General features: G+C 33.6%; 1 long non-coding RNA gene across 1 annotated transcript in view; it reads left to right on the plus strand.

Moving 5' to 3' along the window:
- Positions 1–1,221: 1,221 nt before the first annotated feature.
- Positions 1,222–19,349, plus strand: part of LOC120300824 — a 126,356-nt gene continuing 108,228 nt past the window's right edge. The window contains exon 1 of the long non-coding RNA XR_005554746.1: positions 1,222–1,321. This is a non-coding gene — a long non-coding RNA (uncharacterized LOC120300824). The remainder of the gene's footprint in view (positions 1,322–19,349) is intronic.

A 19,349-nucleotide genomic window follows, 5' to 3' on the forward strand; every position in this document is an offset into this window, starting at 1 on the left:
AAACCTACTCATGAAACTATTTTGCAGCTACTAGTACAGTGGTGACGAACCTATGGCATGGGTATCAGAAGTGGCACTCAGAGCCCTCTCTGTGGACACACGCACCCTCGCCCCAGTCCTAGGCCTTCAGCTGGGTTTTATAAAACCTTTTCGCTTTAGGCCTTCGCCGCCGTGTACAAAAAAAATGTTCAATCAATCAGTCAATTTCAACTTTTCGCGGGAAAAGAAAAGATCTTGCAAAGTTGGAATTGATTGATTGAACTTTTTAGTTCCACCCAGTCTGCCATTACCACTGCAGCCACGCCCACCCAATGGGCATGTCCAGCCAATGGGCCACACTCAGCCAATGGGCCACACCCACCTGGCACCCGACGATACGTAAGTGGGTTTTGGGTTGCAGTTTGGGCACTCGGTCTCTAACAGGTTCACCATCACTGTCATAGTCTAGGTGCATCTGGTGACTATTAGGGAGGAAAAGGCAGAGACAGAGGCAGAAATCGTTCTGACAAACATTTATATAGAATCTAATCTACAATACATTTAAGACAATATATGGGATATTTCAGTGGTGGGATTCAGCTGGTTCGCACCACTTCAGCAGAACCAGTAGCTAATTTTTTGTTGGCCAGGCCCAGAATGGACTTCTGGAAGTGGCATCCACACAGAGAACCAGTTGTTAATATATTTGAATCCCACCACTGGGATATTTGTGGACCATTCACACAAACAGCATCACATATATAATAATAATGCTTTTGAAAATAATCTATTTCTCCACCAGATTTTTAATTTTTTTTCTAGAAATTGTTATAAATACTGCTATAACATAAAGTAACATCTACCATGTCATGGTTTCATTCATATTAGGAAATTCTCTATGACACGGATCTTAAAAACAAAAATATATAGCTTTGAAATGTGGTAGTTGCCTACATTAACATCTGATATTTTTATTATGGGTGCCAGCTATTCTTTCATTCCCAGATTTTAGTCTTACTTACACTTTCACAGTTTAAATATTTCCCTAGATAAGATTATTTTGATTTAAGCAGTAGATCAGGAATTAGGTGACTTGCCAGGCAATGTAATTAAAACATAATATCATTGTCTAGTATAATGAATAATTTAGTTTTAAATCAAGGATACTTTATTAATACTCAGTGATGTCTTTAAGGTATCAATGCCTACCACTAATATAGCTTGTTCTTTATAATATCTTTACAGCTTCAAGAATAGTAGGAAGAATGCCAACATAATGAATCTTCAAAGGTTGAAGATTAACATTTCATCTGTCACAATCAAGTCACCTGAATCTTATAAGGTATTTTTGTTCAGATTCCATATTCAACAATCTTTGAAAATGCTCAGAACTTTAAAAAAAAGAAAAAAGAGAGGAAGATTAGCTTTTATATTTCCAAATCATTCTTCTCCAATTAGTTAGTTTTTAGCTACATCCATTAATATCATGACCAATGGAGGTATATCAGGCTATTTTAGAGATTAAGACCAATGAAAATATATTTTTGATATTTGCTCTAATAATTGATGCATAATTGAATTTTTAAGAAGAGACTGGACAGCCATTTGTCTGAAATGGTGTAGGATTTCCTGCCTGATCAGGGGGTTGGACTCAATGACCTCCAAGATCCCTTCCAACTTCATTATTATTATTATTATTATTATTATTATTATTAATAATAATAATATATTTTATGATTAATGGTAGATAAGAGAGCACTTCCACTCTGCCTGATTCTATTGGACAGGCAGAAATTAACAAAGTCAGTCTCTTAAAAAAGTAGGCCCTATGCCATGAAGGCCTTTATAAGTGACCAGCACCTTCAAATGCATCCAAAAGCCAATTGGAAATCAGTTCAGATTATGGAAATAACTCATAGGCTTATCAAAGTATGCTCATTATTACCAATATTTCTGCATTTTGGACAGTGTGTAGATTCTAGGCAGCCTTTAAGGGCTGTTTAATTGGTGTTTTATCAGAGGTTTGGCAAAGAGGAATTGGATAGTGGTAGATAACTCTTTTCCTTACGTCACAGGTGTCAAACTCGATCATATCACGTGACGTATCATGATGTATTGTGACTTTTTTTGCCTTTGTGGAGCTGGGGTGAGAGTGGTCTATGCATGATGTATCCGGCCTGCGGGCTACCAATTTGACACCCCTGCTTTAGGTGCTTAGTACATAGAACTTTATATTTTCATACAACAGTTGAGCTTAATACATAATTAAACAAACATTTAGTTTAGTCATGAAAGGGTTATTCTTGGGTGTACTTTGCTTTGGGGATACTTTGTAACACCTGTGTAGCAACACCTATGTAGAATAGGATGATCTTTCTCATCTTTAATTTAAAATATTGAGATGGTGTCATTGCTATCAGATGCAAACAAATACTCCTTAATCCTGATGATCTCACACTTGGCAGGATTCCTTATCTTTAAGTAGTTTTTAGGAGGAGTAGGCAAAGCATCTTAAAATACCATAAGTTTATTTTCTTCATCATTCAAAATAACGTCATTGAAAACATGCATGAATAATTTTGATTCAGAATCTATATAGTTAATTAAAATCCAATATGGTACAAGACCAGACTGTTTGTGGGACTGGCTCTCTCTGACTGTTTATGCTCAGCCGACCAGAAGCAACAGAATAAACATGTTCCATGTCCTTTCTATCAAGCATTGTCAACTTGTTAAGCCCTTTTCTATCTCAATGCCTGCTCTTTGGAACAACTTCCACCCAGAGATCCAGATGTTTCTGATGTGTTCCCCTTTTGGAAGGCATGAAATGCTTGTCTGTTCCTTAAGCATTTGGAACAGGAAGTTAAGCTTTGTGTTTTATGTTTTTTGGAGGGGTAGGGGAATTGGGAATTATACATTATACAGAGTCATTTCTCAGAGATGGATAGCTACAGTATATAAATGGTATGAATAAACAAAGCCTGGATGAGTCATAAATTCAGTGTTGCTTTTGTTATTTAGGTGATTATTTAAACAAAATCATAGTGAATGAGGCAAAACAATATGTTGAGCTGGAAAGATAGTTTCATCAGTTCACTGAGGGAAATGAAATTGCAGTTGCTATAAAAATGTGCATTTGTGATATCTATAGCATCTTGGTTACCAAATTGATTCAGAGCACAGTTCAGACTTTAAACCATTTCCTAATCTATATTTATTGAAGGAGTTTTAATTATGGCCCAAATATATTTGGAAACAGTCATACAACTATCTGTTCTAATTAAAAGAATTTTACTAATATATAAGCTAAGTATTCCAAGTAATTGATCTTGTAATTGATAGAAAATACATATCAATTTTTTTTAGTTAGAAAAAGTTGCATGTCAAAAAAACAAAAACAAAGCCTCATTATTTTTAAAAGGATGGGAATGAAAGTATGAAGATGATCCTCACTGAATCAATTTTGATATAGAACTTTTCCCTGGAGACAAAAGAGAAGGTTCAGGAGATTATTTTTCTCCAAGAATTCTGCTGGATTGTCTAGAATAGATCATGGGTGTCAAACTCAATCGTGTCATGTGATGTATTGTGACTTATCGTGATGTTTTGTGCCTTTGTGGAGCTGGGATGGGCTTGGCCTGCATGTGATGCCTCTGGCTACAGGCTGCCAGTTTGATACCCCTGGTCTAGATAGTAAATTGACAGCATAAGTAGCATTTATTATGGCCACAAAGTGCACTGACTATGCACTGCAAACACCAGAATAATTTTTCCTTTTCCTGTCATCTTCTGATATAAAAAACCATGGCACTGAAGTCTTCAGAAATGTCCATCCTTATCCAGCACATATGGTCCTTCAGCTGAAAGATACAGAAGCTTAGCCTTTTAGGTGTATGGAATGTATGGAATGGAGACAATGGCCCTTTCTGGGAGCGAGGGAAGGAAACACTGGGGCTTCTTTCTCAAGATCTGCAATCTGGAAAAAATGTGAGGGGATAAAGGACAGAGTTCTGGAATTCAAACACATTCATTTCTGGTTGACTAAGAACGTGATGCTGATGAAACAGAATAGATACATGGATATCCAAATCCTAATCTTGAGATATAGCGTGTATAGAATTAGAATAAAAGAAAAACTGAAACATATTTTGATTGCCTATTCAGACAAACAAGCATCCAGAAAAAATATATAACATTGTGGAAGAAGTGGAAAAATAATTATTTAAAATACTTGATCTTAGCACTATTGATCTTTAATTTGAAAATTAATTCATAAATGAATTAGTTACATGACCAGATAATTGATAAGGCTGATCAGCACATGTTTTCCTAAAGATATGGTCATCACATCTAGATATTTAGCAATATACAAAGATTTTATTATCAGGTTTATGCAGTATTTCCCAAAAGAATATTTTAATATTTAAACATGAAATTTTAGGAAGAGACCCTTTTAGGAAAAGATAGTCTTAATCTATTTTTTCCATCTTCTGATTACCATTTTCCATTGTAAGAGTAAAGTGGGTTACATGACTTTTAGAATCTAAGCTTCATAACTGAAATCCAGTATTTTTATATTCACATAGCATCAGTTAGAAAGAAAGTGCTTTGCAACTTTGTGGAGACTTTATCACAGTCCAAACCAAATCATTCCTTGTATAACTAAAGGTTGTGGGTATAATTCTATCTTACTTATTTACAATACACATTGACATTTCCAATTCTTTTTCATTTATTAGGTAAAAGTATTGTGAGATCAATTAAAAAATACAAGTTTCTACTATTAAAGAAAAAATCCTGTTAACTTTAGGATAGGATTTGCAAAAGGGGAGGGATTTGCCAATTTAATATTTTACAGCAGTATTCAAGTAGATTTGACTAAGGAGGATAATCCATTTATACTTCTAATGCTATCAGAACTCTTAAACCTGGATGCAAGAAGTATACTTTTTGTGGGAAAGTTCATGAAAGCTTATCTCCTGAAGCAGACGCACAAGGTCAGCATCTGCTTATTATTAGGACTCCTTTCTATTCCATTAGAGACTAAAAGAAAACCCTGAAGACACTTCTTCCTACACTTTCAATTTAATATTAAAGTATTGAACTGAGCTTCCTGTGCAAGCATACATTAAACAAGAGGAGAGCTTTAAAGATGACCTGAAAGTGGATAGGATTGGAAAATTGTAGTGAGGTTGCTTAAGAAATAATTTGTATATATTTTAGGGTAAAGAATGCAAAGATATTTCCAAGGACATTGACAAATCACAGCCCAGTATGGATGGAATTGGCTACTGAAAAAGAGGAGAGGAGATCTTGGAGGTTGAATGAAAATTTATTTAGACAAGAAATGAATGTTTAGAAACTTAAAGAGTATTTAAAGGAATATTTTGTTTTAAATATGCATAAGGGAACTTCAATGGCAATGGTATGGGATGCAAGTAAAGCTTACATGCGTGGGGTTCTGATACAAATGAATAAGGCTTATAGACAGAAACAGGTGCAAAAACGTAAGGAGTTGGAAGATGAGATTAAATTAAAAGAAAAAGTTCTAATTTTGAATCCTACAGATGAGAAGGTCAAACTATTTACAAGATGCTCATTTTCCAAGTTAACAGAAGATCAGAAACAGGAAATCAATGGGTTGGTTACTATAGAGTAAATTGTTACAGCAATTAAACAATTAAAAATAGGTAAAGCACCGGGTACTGATGGATTGACATCAATTTATTATAAGACTTTGATAGATGAGATGATAGAACCTTTAAGGGAACTTTTTAATAACATATTACAGGGATCAGAGACCCCCCTGTCTTGGGGTAGAGCTTTTATATCCTTGATCCCAAAAGAGGACCAAGATCTTACTCTACCAAAAAATTATAGACCTATATCTCTTTTGAATGTAGATTACAAGATTTTTTCGAAAATTCTAGCTAACAGACTTATGACTGTGTTGATTCAACTAATACATAAGGATCAAACTGGTTTCATAACTGGAAGATATATGAATAACAATGTTAGACAAATTATTAATTTAATAGAATATTTGGATAAGAACAACCAGATTTCTGCAGGATTAATATTTCTAGATGCTGAAAAAGCTTTTGATCAGTTAAATTTATTTATTTATTTTATTTTATTTATTTATGAGACTTATATACCACTTTATGTTAAGATTGGTTGAGGAAATTAATTTTGGAGATAAAATTTTACAGGCTCTTCGAGCCATTTATCAAAAACAAACGGCACAACTTATAGTTAATGGAGGTTTATCAGAGGTATTTCCAATTGAAAAGGGGACCAGACAGGGTTGTCCATTGTCGCCTTTGCTGTTTGTTTTAACCTTGGAAATTTTGCTGATCAAAATTCGTGAATCACCTAAAATAAAAGGAATAGAAATTAACAAAAAATGATTATAAATTAAGGGCCTTTGCAGATGATCTGGTTGTTACTTTGTGTCAACTAACTTATTCTGTAATGGAGTTGCTACAATTGATAAATCAGTTTGGACAAGTTTTAAGTTTCAAGATTAATAACAATAAGACTAAAATATTGTCAAAAAACATGACCAATTTGAATAAGGAGACCTTAGTTAGACTGACAGGTTTCAAGGTTGTTAATAAGGTAAAATATTTGGGGGTTATTTTATCTGCTTCCAATGCAAAACTGTATAAAAATAATTATGAAAGGCTGTGGTTTAAAATACAAAAGGACTTAGACAATTGGAAAAAGCTGCAATTGTCCCTATTGGGGAGAATAGCAGCAATTAAAATGAATGTCTTGCCAAAGTTTCTTTTTCTATTTCAAATGATACCTATTCTGAAGAAAGAAGCAAATCTAGATGAATGGCAGAAAGGTATCAATAAATTTATCTGGGCAGGGAAAAAACCAAGAGTAAAACTTAAAATTATACAAGATATATGAGAGAGAGGTGGACTCAAGGTACCGAATTTGAAATTGTATTATGATGCTGTGGTTTTAACATTAATTAGTGATTGGGTTAATTTAACAAATGTAGATATACTCCTTTTGGAGGGGTGGGATTTATTATGTGGATGGCATGCCTATTTAATTTATAATAAAAAGGTTGACAGGGTTTTTAAGTCCCATATTTTAAGAACTTCTTTACTTCGGGTTTGGAAGAAATATTATAGAATTGATTCAAGAATTCCATTATGGGCTATTCCATGGCATGCAATAGAAGGAATAAGGAGAGGAGTAAAGATGGATAGTATTTCTTATATACAATTACTTAAGTGGGATAGTGAAAATTGTCAATTAAAATCCATAGATGAATTAGCACAAGAAAATATTAATTATTCATGGTTTCAGTACAGACAATTATTGGAAAGGTGGAAGATAGATTATAAAGTGGGTTTATTTAGAGAGGATGAGAACTTGCTAAAACAAATTAGAGATCAAAGTCGAACCCATATAAAAAGAATTTATGGTGTATTAGTGGAATTGGATTCAGAAGCAGAACTAGTTAAAGATTGTATGGTTAAATGGGCTCAAAATTTTGATGAACCGATTTCATTAGATACATGGGAGATTATTTGGGTAAGGAATGTTAAATTTACACAAGCACAAAACTTACGGGAAAATTTCTATAAAATGTTTTATAGATGGCACCTTGATCCACAAAAAATGTCTTGTATGTATTCAAATTTGCAGCCTAAATGTTGGAGATGCGGTTGCTTGGATGCAACGTATTATCATATCTGGTGGTCATGTAAAAATATAAAAGCTTTTTGGATCAAAAAATATTTAAAGAATCTTCAAAAGAAGGATAAAATTTACCCCACAATTGTTTTTGTTGGGTATTGTTTCCGATTGTGATGACAAAGAAATTATTTTAATGTTAAACTTAATTACAGCGGCAAAGTTGTTAATAGGACAATATTGGAAGAAGGAATTTTTGCCTACTTTGCAGGAATGGTTTCTTAAAGTTTCTTACTTATCTGAAATGGCAAAAATTTCGGCTTTTTTGAAAGATCAATCGCAAGAGAAGTATCTTTTGGTGTGGAAAAAATGGATAACTTTTATACAATATAAGTATGATATTAGAAAATATTATTTAGCTTTTGAATAATTTATATTTAAAGTTTAAGATATTATTTAGAAGTGTAGAATAGTTTTTTTTTTTCTTTTTATTATTTTTATTATTATTTTTTTTTCTTCTTTTTCTCTTTCTGTTTTTTATATATAATGGAGTTAAAGTACTTAACAATTCGTTTATTGAATGTAATCATATTTGTTTGAGGTTTATTTGAGTTTAAAAATTTTTTTTTTAAGTTCTAGTTAACCCTGTATTCAGCTCTGGGAAGAATGGGGGAGGGTTTGGGGGAGGGTTGGGAGGGATTGGGAAAGGGGTTTTTATTGTAAAATTGTAAAAATTTATATATAAAAAAGAAAGAAATAATTTGTATGATACATTGGGAATTACAGATGCTTGGACTTTAATATTTATGCTTAATAGTTACAAAACATTTAAAATGCTAAAAAGACAGAGACTTTAATATTACAAGCTATACAGAAATTAAGATATTCATGATGTAGATCTTGATGTAGCTGTACTCAGATGTTCATGAGTAGATGCTTCTTGATTTTTTCTGTTGTCATTACTCACATCTTTCTTCTCAACGTTATGTGATTACATTATAGCAGACATGTCAAACTTGTGACATCACGTAACATTGCGTGACATATCAGAACTTTTTCCCTATTGCCGGCAATGGGGTGGCACGGTTTCATCATGATACGTCAGGCCCGTGGGCCAGCAGTTTGACACCCCTGCATTATAGTAATTAAAAGTTAATTTCATATTTCTCAAGATTCCTATGTGATACAATTATTCTGAAATTATATTTGTGTTTAGTTTGAAGGGGTATATCGTAAGCACCAAAAGTTTTTCAGGAAGCAAAACCATTTTAAAAAATGGTTGTCCAGTGTTTTAATAGTATTCAGCATACAGGAGAAATAGGCTAGGAAATGCTGCTGCTTTTAACTGTCTCTTGTCTCCAGCCTGGTAACTTGATTATCTAATAAAAAAGAAGTATGATTTTAAAATAGGTGTAATGAGTCAAAATATGATATAGATGCAGAATTCAAAGTTAAAAGTCAAGAATTTGGAGTTAAAGGATCTTAGTTAAGAAGGCTAAGAATATTTTTTTCTAAATGTTTTTGAGAGCCTTCATAAGTAGGAGGGAGAAAAAATCTACTTTCAGAAGATTGAGAGTTGAATGTCTTTACAATAAGCCAGAATTATACATTTAAATGTCTCCCTTGAGTAGTGGTTCAGGTTTTCACCCACTGAGTAATACAATGAAAAATAAACACAATATAAAAGGAATCTATTCCATCTAAATGTAACTTAATTCAATTGAAAATATAAACAGATGTTTCATTGACTTGGCTGGTTCATATATTATCATTTGTGTTTCAGAACAAACCTGTTATTTTCCTTTAATAATAGGAAAATTGAGAAATAGTGATATATATCATATATATTCACTAATATTTTATTAAAAACAAAAAAATCACCAATTTTTAATTTTTTAAATTTGGTTTCTGCTTTTCATCAATTGCTAAGATAGTAATATAAAAGTTCCTGTAATTTGTATATGCAATTTGCAATTAAATAAGATGCCATGGTGGCATCTTATTTAGAAGAATAGAAGATGGTTAGAATGCACTATTAGAATGCTAATTCTGCTGACTGCCAGGGGTTAGATCCTCACTGACTCAAGATTAATTCAGCCTTCCATCCTTCCAAGGTCAGCAAAATGAGGACTCAGATTGTTGGGGGCAATATGCTGTCTCTGTAAACCACTTAGAGAGGGCTGTAAAGCTGTAAAGCACTGTAAAGTGGTATATAAGTCTTAGTGCTAGACTTATATACCACCCAGAAAAGCAATGATAGCAAGTCATATCAGTTCCATATGAGCTCCACCTTAATGTGATGATTTAGTACAATGGATGAAGCAATAGCGTAAGAACACTGGCATATGTAACTCAGTTTCCCACTAGATAAGAGATCCTCTTACTTTCAGTAAGATTTTATAAAGTAATAGTGAATTCATCTAATCTAATGAATATTGACAAAACTTTTGTCGAAGTACAATATCTAAAAGACAAAACTAATGGTTGACAAAATTACCAATAATGTTTAAGAAATATAAAAATGTCAGAGAGTAAAGTGAAAAAAAATGAAATATTAAAAATTAAGGGAGCAGACTTTTTATAATCAGATCTGGACATTATTATTATTATTATTATTATTCTTTGTTTTAAATAACTTTCTTAAATTTTAAAATGAAAAGATAAAAATTAACAAAGTAATAACCAAGAAAAGAGAAAAAAGAGTAAAAGAAAAGAGACAGGACAAGTGCGACAAAATAAAATAATAGAGAAGCAAAGATATAAAAAAAACACCTTGTGTAACTAACATACAAACATCAACTTTTCAACAACAACCATTTGAACTTAATGAAGGAATGAATGCTAGAAAATTATATTATTTGAATAGCTTTGGTGGGATCTAGGAGTTATCTTCATAGACTGTTCACTTGTGGACTCCAATAGGGCTTGTGTTTGGCATTTATGTGTTTCTATATTTGTATATAGTCTTATTTTAATATTGTCAATCTCTGTTATAATAAAGTTTTTCATATTTATGTGTAACCCAGGGGGAGAGAAGAAAAAATTTTGCTGGTTCAGTATTATGGGATTATAAACCAATAAAATTTAGGTGTGCCCAAGCAGAGAAGACAGTTTTAATGTATGGTAAAAATTTCCATCTTTCTCATCCAGTTGTCTTATTTTCTCATTGAGTGTATTGGGAATATAAGCAAATCTACATTTTCATATATAATTCACAATACGTAGCATATAACAATATGCTTTTATATAATAAAATCAGATTTTTATCCTTAGTGAAGGTTGTTAAATCTCTGAATTTGGAAATGATTTAAAATATGTTTTTCATTCTAATATTCAGAGGATGACAAATATTTTTTCCTTAAATAAATAATGTTAAAATCAGTTCTTCTGAGATGCTTTTTGTTTCTCTAATACTTAAAATAATGCTTGCCCATTCATGTAGAAATTTTCCACTTTAACAGAGTAAAAAGAGCTTTCCAAGAGGCACATTGGTGGCACTAGTGGTTCTTTTTTAAAGGGTGCTTTTTTCCAGTAAAGGCATGAAACAATGCTGCTTTAACTTTCTCTTGCATTTTTCTGATTTTTATTTGGATTTATGCAATGTGGCAATGATCAATCAATTTTTTTCTCCATTACAAAACCCCTTTAAAAAGTTGCCTGAAATGGAGTAGTAGGGTCTCTTGCTTGAGCTTAGGGTTGGACTAGAAGACCTCCAAGGTCCCTTCCAACTACTGTAACAAATTTAATTAATTTTGTAGAATTACAGGTCTTTTAGTTATGTGAGCTGCATAACATTTTCTCTCTTTGTGCATGCCCATGTTCCCTCTTTTCAGATCCAACACAATGCTTGCTTACTATTCCCTAAAGCATGTTGAAAGAACAGTATCTGTTCTGAAAGCAGGGAATCCAGTCTCAATATGATGCAGATGAAAGATAAATGGTCAGATAATCAAAGATGCTTCTTTTGTGAAAGTCCACATGAGCAGTGTTCAAATAATCCCAAGAAAGATAAAGCACCTATTACCAGAACAAAGTGTAAGTCCCTCTAAGCAAGGTTTTGCCACTGTGAATGACTGATACCATCTGGAAACAGAAGATTGACAAGCCAGAAGACAGTTCAAGATAACAATAGGGCATCTGAGATTCACTGTGGGAATTTATCAGTGTCTCAGTGTACAATGAATAGCACATACCACAAGTGTTTTGAAGTGTAAAGGATGCTCCTTCCCCTTCTTCAGTCTCATATATTTTGAGATTACCCAAATGTACTTCACATACAAATGGAACAGAGTCAACAAGATTCTAAGATTTAATGAACGAAAGTAACCAAATTATAATTTCAATTAAAAAATTCAGTATGCAAAATTTGATCAATTATTTTCCAGATTTTTCTGGAAAATATAGTTGTATGTGTACTATTTCTTTTGTGAACTATAAATATGACAAGCTTTATTTGCCAACTTTGTGTCTGTGATAGATAAGTTTAGCTAGTGACTGAGCAAATGTTAGATTGGTTTTGTTTTGTAGCTTAATGAGTGTTAGATAGTATGTAAAACCAGCCATATATATTTTACAATACAGTATATGAAAAGGACTTTGGGCTATGGATAAGAATACCTTCCTACCTTCTTCCTATATTATCTCCTTACCACTGAAACCGCCTTCCATTATTATAATCACTGTTGCTTTGATGCTACAATGATCAAAACAAAGGAAATATATTGTTCCTTTACTTTTATATTCTACTGCAGGCCCAGAGTAATTCTGTAGCAAGAATCAATTATTCATCATTAAAGAAATAAATGAACATCCACTGAAATGCTGTAATTTTAGTCCAATGTGTTTATATTACAAAGAGAAGAAAGCAAAACTTTACAATACTACAGGCAGAGAACACTAAAGCAATCTGAGCCAATATTGAAATATAAGGTTTGGTATGATGAGCTACAGGAAGCAAGGAAACTCAAGGCATTCATTGACTTAAGTTCTTTGGATAGATAGCAAGATAACTATAAAATGGGAGCTGCCAACTAGTGGAGAACATCACAGTCAACCAGCACAAGACAAAATACGGCACAGACCAGCAACAAACCATTGAGGGAACTATGCCAGATATTATGCTGAATAGAATCCACTCAGAAGGACCTAGGAAGCAGAGGGGGAAAAAACACACATTGGAAGTGGAAGTGAAAGAGATGGATTTGTGACTGGCTGAGAGTGCATAGAGGATGATATCAAAAATTATGAGTGACCCAGACTGGCAATGGAGAAATGAGAAACTACCTAGCTGATCACTATCTGAAACACTTCTAACAAAGCCCTGGCAATGGCAACTGTCAAAATAATACTGCTTCAGCTTTTTTCAGCCTGCTTTTATAGTGACTAGAACTTCAAAATAGAGCTTACATGGAAAATTATACATCCTCTAATTGCATTTAAGATATTGATAATATTAAAGAATTTTGTGGAAAGAAGCCATAATATCATCATGCTCAATAATCAATGTAGTTACAGTTAGAGAAAAATGAGATGTGATAGTTTGCTTTGTTCACTCTTTAGTAGGTCAAGCATAAAAGGGCAATAAATATTTTCAAGCATTTTGGTGCAGTTTCACAATAAGCTATTGTTTACTGGGAACAGTGTAAGCAGACTTGCTGTGCATAATGAGACTTTAGCACTGTCAGGATATTAATTTATATGAATAATGAATGCCAGGAATGCAGTAGCAGTAAAGAGGCAACTTCATAGTGAGACCAGGGAGACTGAAATGCAATCCTTCTCTAATTAAATGGAGTTTTTTTAAAGATTATAGATAGAAGATAGATGGATAGACATATATTTAATATACATACATACACACATACATACACCAATCAAAAATTATGAAAATAACAATATTTCTCAAACTTATCACCTTGTATCTTTTTCATATGATGAAGTGGATAAAGCAAGATGAAAAATAATATATATATTCAAATGTATATAAATGTTTACCATATCTGCAGTTTGAGTATTTTAATGTTCACGAAAACTTTACATAATGAAGGACTACATTTACTGAGCCATCTCAAATGTGTGTGTGTGGGGGGGGTGAGAATCTAAACACTTTTTTCCTATAACAGTAAGAAGCAAGATGGAATATTTGTTTAATTTCCTGGTTTTTTTTTAAATGAATTATTATTACTAGATATTTTTTAAAAAAATAAGGGAATCATAAGAATCATAAGATGATTTAGGTTTTTTTTTTTTGTACTAATTGATAAGAGTAGTACTGGAGGGCCTCAGTAACTTCAAATGTGAAAGTTAACCACATAATATGTAGCTTCATCTATGCTTATTCTTCCTAGGTTTATAAGCTACTTATTTATTTCTTTACCATTTAGTTTTCCTTTTATTTATAAATGCATAAATCCTAGGCAACTAAGCAAGAAAATTGAGAAAAATAATATATAAAGTAAAAATATATGGAATATAAATTTATGCAGTTGGTGTTTTAAAATTTTGAGACATGTTGTTTACAATGTTTTCTAACTGTGTCTATGCATTTATGCACAAATTATGTAATGATTTCCCCCCCAAAAGTAGCTGCAAAATACAACTGTATTATATAACTGTAGACATTACAGATAAAGATAAATTACTTAACAATGAAAGTAGAATTAAAATATGTACTTTCTTTACTATTTAATGTGTTGACTTATAAGATATTAAGTGTAGAATTAGGAACAAGAGTTTCAGAAAATATTACCATATAAAATTGTTCAGTTCTGCCACAGTGGTTATTGATATACTGTATGCCATACCTAAAAATCTTGGACAGCACTTATATAATTTGGGCATTTCCATCCATCAATTACTGCTTGAATTGACACACTGCTTGGATTGACATGTATACCACACCAATGAATTACACCATTCTAGGTTCTTGGGAACTGGATGTAAATAAAGGCCAACACTAGCTAAACAATTGGTAGCTGTATCTTCACATTGGGTAAACAGATGATAATATTATTTAGAATAAAGTTTTGTGATATGTAAGGGTTTACATCATTCCTGGATTTCATAATTATTTCATCATAACTTTTCTTTTCATTTTGGCATTTTTATTCAATAACAAAAACAAAACTCTAGCATACTCCTTTCTCAATAAAAGCTTCATGTTTATGCTTGTTTTTTTGATTTCATAATGAAATTCTATCAGTTGTTAAATTAGTGATGGCATCGCTTTGTTCTTAGGAATTACATTTTATTTCTGGTTTCTTTTCTGCTACTTTTATACTTCTGAGAACTCATTTAGGCTGCAATTCTATACTCACCTTTATGTGAGATAAATTTAAAGTAATTCTTCTGTATAGTCATTTATAGGGTTACACCATCAATATAGTTTTTATAGAAACTTGACAAGTTAAAGACAGAGTGAAATGAAAATTATCTGAGTTTGCAATAAAAAAGTTGCACTCATCACGTAACATTAAATTCATAAGCTGAACAAATTCAGCAAAAGGAATACAAGATTAAGATTTATATAGTGCAGGTTTGCATCACTTCTTCAAAGACTTTTTTTCTGCAGAGGAAAACAAAACTGAATACAAGTTTAGCTACTACAAAATACTTTTTCAAAAAAATTCAAGAAACATAATAAAAACAAGGTAAATTGTCAAACTACACTATAACACTGAGGTAAAACAGCAGAAGTACAACTAAACTAGGCTTTTCCAATAATAAATATCAATTATGTGAAATATTTTTCTCAAAATATATTGGTTAATGTTTACAAATGAAAAACATTTCAATATTAGAATCAGTCTTCAGCGAAGGTACCAATTTCAGTAGGAACTAGGTAGTAGTCAGCAACTGTTATAAGTGATGACTCCAGGTTATAGTATACATGTTATTTCATGCATTTCAGAACAAAGTGGCCAGGGTTATCTAAAGTTTGGGTTTTTTTGTTTTTGTTTTTCATTGGGTGAACAGAACAGTGAGATTACTCTGATGGCCAAAATTGCAAAGGATTCACAAGCTCTATATAAAAAAAAAGGTGCCGGAACTCACACATGTCATACAACCCGCCTTGCATACACTACAAGGTTCCATCCAAAAAAGGTGCCGGAACTCCGTTCTGGGCATTCCATGAGAAAAAGTTCCCTGGCTCTAGTAATAAAATCAAGGATCATCACAATGAAAATAATGGAACTATAGTTAAAAGCACTGCTTTTATTTGTACTTTTCTAGATGTCAAGAGCCATCCTTCTACATAGACATGTGTGATGCACTTCCTTCTGGGCCTTCTTATTAGCTTTTCCAGGTTTAATGTTTTCCAAAGGATTCAGGCACCATTCTGCAAGCATATCTTTTCCTCTGTGCCTGTCTTCTCTCTTTTTACCACTCAAATTTTACAACTCAAATTTTACAACTTAAATTTTACAACTCAAGCAACGGGAAGACTGGAAAAGAGCTGATGTAGTTCCCATCTTCAAAAAAGGGGAAAAATAGATCAAGAAAACTACAGACCTGTCAGCCTGACCTCAAAACCTGGGAAGATTCTGGAAAAGATGATGAAGCAATGAACACCTAGAGGCAAAAAAAGTCATTACCAAAAGCCAACAGGGGTTTGTCAAAAACAGATCATGCCAGACAAATCTTATTGCATTCTTTGACCAAGTGACAAAATTAGTGGACCAGAGCATTTCTATGGATATAATTTACTTGGACTTCAATAAGGCATTTGATTAAGTAGATCACAATCTACTTCTTGATAAGATCTTGAAAAATGTAGTTTAGACAACATCACCACCAGATTTGTAGCTGACTAACCATCCGTATTCAGCCAGTTCCTCAATGGAACTGCAGCTACATTTAGGGAAATGTGTAGTGGGGTGCCCCAGGGCTCTGTTCTGGGCCCAGTGCTCTTCAATATCTTCATCAATGATTTGGATGAGGGGATAGATGCAGAACTCATCAAATTTGCTGAAGACACCAAGCTGGCAGGAATAGCCAACACTCTAGAAGATAGGCTTAAGATATAGGAGGATCTTGACAGACTTGAACATTGGGCGCTATCTAACAAAATAAAATTCAATGGTGAAAAAAGTAAGGTTCTACATTTAGGCAAGAAAAACCAAATGCAAAGGTACAGTAGTAGTAACTGTGAGAGGGATCAGTAGTAGTAACGGTGAGAGGGATCTCAGAATCTTAGTGTACAATCACTTAAATATGAGCCAGCGGTGTGCTGCAGCTGCCAAAAAAGCCAACACAGTTCTAGGCTACATTAACAGAGGCATAGAATCAAGATCATGTGAAGTGTTAATACCACTTTATAATGCCTTAGTAAGACCACATTTGGAATGTTGTATCCAGTTTTGGTCACCACAATGTAAAAAAGATGTTGAGACTCTAGAAAGAGTGGACAGAAGAGCAACAAAGATGATTAGGGGATCGGAGGCTAAAACATATAAGAATGGTTGCTGGAATTGGGTATGTCTAATTTAATGAAGAGAAGGACGAAGGGTGACATGATAGCAGTGTTCCAATATCTCAGGGGTTGCCACAAAGAAGAGGGTGTCAAGCTGTTCTTCAAAGCATCTGAGGTCAGGACAAGAAGCAATGGATGGAAACTAATGAAGGGGAGAAGCAGCCTAGAACTAAGGAGAAATTTCCTCACAGTTAGAACAATTAATCAGTGGAACAACTTGCTTCCAGTTGTTTTTAAGAAGAGAGGTGGACAGCCATTTGTCTGAAATGGTATAAGGTTTCCTACCTGAGCAGGGGGTTGGACTAGAAGACCTCCAAGGTCCAAACCCATTATTATTATTATTATTATTATTATTATTATTATTATTATTGGATCATCGCACAGTCAGCCAGATGTTCAGACTGCATTTTGTCTACCTATCGAGTCCTTACCCAGGACCTGGGATAGGCAGATTTATTTATTTATTTATTTATGAGACTTATATACCGCTTTAAGTGCAAGCACTCTCTAAGCGGTGTACACCAGTAAGCAATGTATATATATATTTACATTGCCCCCAACAATCTGGGTCCTCATTTTACCTACCCTGGAAGAATGGAAGGCTGAGTCAACCTTGAGCCGGTGAGATTTGAACCGCTGACCTGCTGAACACAGTCAGCTAAAGTGGCCTGCAGTACTGCACTCTAACTGCTGCGCCACCTCGGCTCTTGTGGATGTGGATGTTTGATGGTATTACAGATATTGTCACAGGATGGAAGCAGTTCCTAGTAAGGCTGCCTTTTGCAATTGACTTTGTCAATGTTCAAGTGGTGCTCCAGTTAGGCAAGGAGCCTATTACTATTGGTACTATCCTTGCTTGCTTTTGCCACAGTCTTTCTATTTCTATTTGTAGGTCTTTGTATTTTGTTATCTTCTCCAGTTCTTTCTCGTCTATTCTGCTGTCTCCAGGCACTGCCACATCCACTATCCAGACTTTTTTGTCTTTCTTATCGACAATTGTTAAGTCTGGGGTGTTATGTTGCAGGTGATTGTCTGTTTGAATTCTGAAGTCCCAGAGCAGTTTAATTTTATCATTTTCTATGAATTTCTCTATTTTATGATCCCACCAGTTTTTGCTTAAAGGCAAATGATATTTTTTGCAGATCTTCCAATGCACCATTGTTGCTACTTTGTCATGCCGCTGCTTGTAGTCAGTCTGTGCAATCTTCTTGCAACAGCTTACCAGGTGGTCCACTGTTTCTTCAGCTTTTTTGCATAGGCGGCACTTACTGTCTGTTGCTGTCTTCTCAATTTTGACTTTATATGCATTTGTCCTTAAGGCTTGGTCTGTGCAGCCAGAATTAGTCCCTCGGTCTCTTTCTTCAATTTTCCTGCTCTTAGCCATTGCCAGGTCTTGTTAATATCTGCTTTCCCAGCTATTTTTTTAATGTATTGGCCATGTAGTGCTTTGTCTTCCCATGCCTCTATTCTGTTCTTCAGTTGGTCGTTCTTGTAGGCCAGTTTGGTCTCTCCAGTAGTCAGTAAGTTGTTGTTGTTGTTATTATTATTTGGCAGCATGTTTCCCAGCAAGAACAAGTGGTTATTTTCTTGGCTTTTGACCCCAATATCTATATATTAGATTTGACCAATGAAACTTCTCCCTCCATTTTCCCCAAAACAGTTCTGCAATGCATACCAGCACAAGAGTAGCCAATCTAACCACAAAACCACAGGAAATGATTGCTTTTAGGCACCTCATCACAATATAATCTATGAATAATGAGATTTTACCTCTTAACCTTAGAATGGTGTTATTATTGCCATAAATAAGCATATCCTTAAACTATTTCAACATTACGTTTTTATTAAAAATCCATCATTTTAACCTGTGGAACCTATTTAAATGTATATACGTATCATTGGGCCAGAGTCTGAGATATCCTCATTCAGGCCCTGTTTTAACAAAATATACTTCTATTCCATTGCTTTATTAGTTTGGTAAGATCTTCACACAATAATTGAAGCCTGTTTCACACTGGATTTTGTTGAAAATACAGTGGATTGTTACAGATTAATTTCAATAGAAGCCAGTGTGAATATTGGAGTCTCCTTTGGCTTTCCTCATGAATCTCAGAGTCATGAATTCTGGGCAAAATTTTTAAGGAAGCAGATTTTGTATCAGGTGTTCCTTTTATAAGAATTACAAAATGCCTATCTTCTATCAATTTTGTTTGATCTTTTTCTAATATTCTAATTCTGT

This window comes from Crotalus tigris, unplaced genomic scaffold (genome assembly GCF_016545835.1).
Source record: "Crotalus tigris isolate CLP2741 ecotype Arizona unplaced genomic scaffold, ASM1654583v1 scf7180000024359.8030256, whole genome shotgun sequence".
Taxonomy (NCBI): domain Eukaryota; kingdom Metazoa; phylum Chordata; class Lepidosauria; order Squamata; family Viperidae; genus Crotalus; species Crotalus tigris.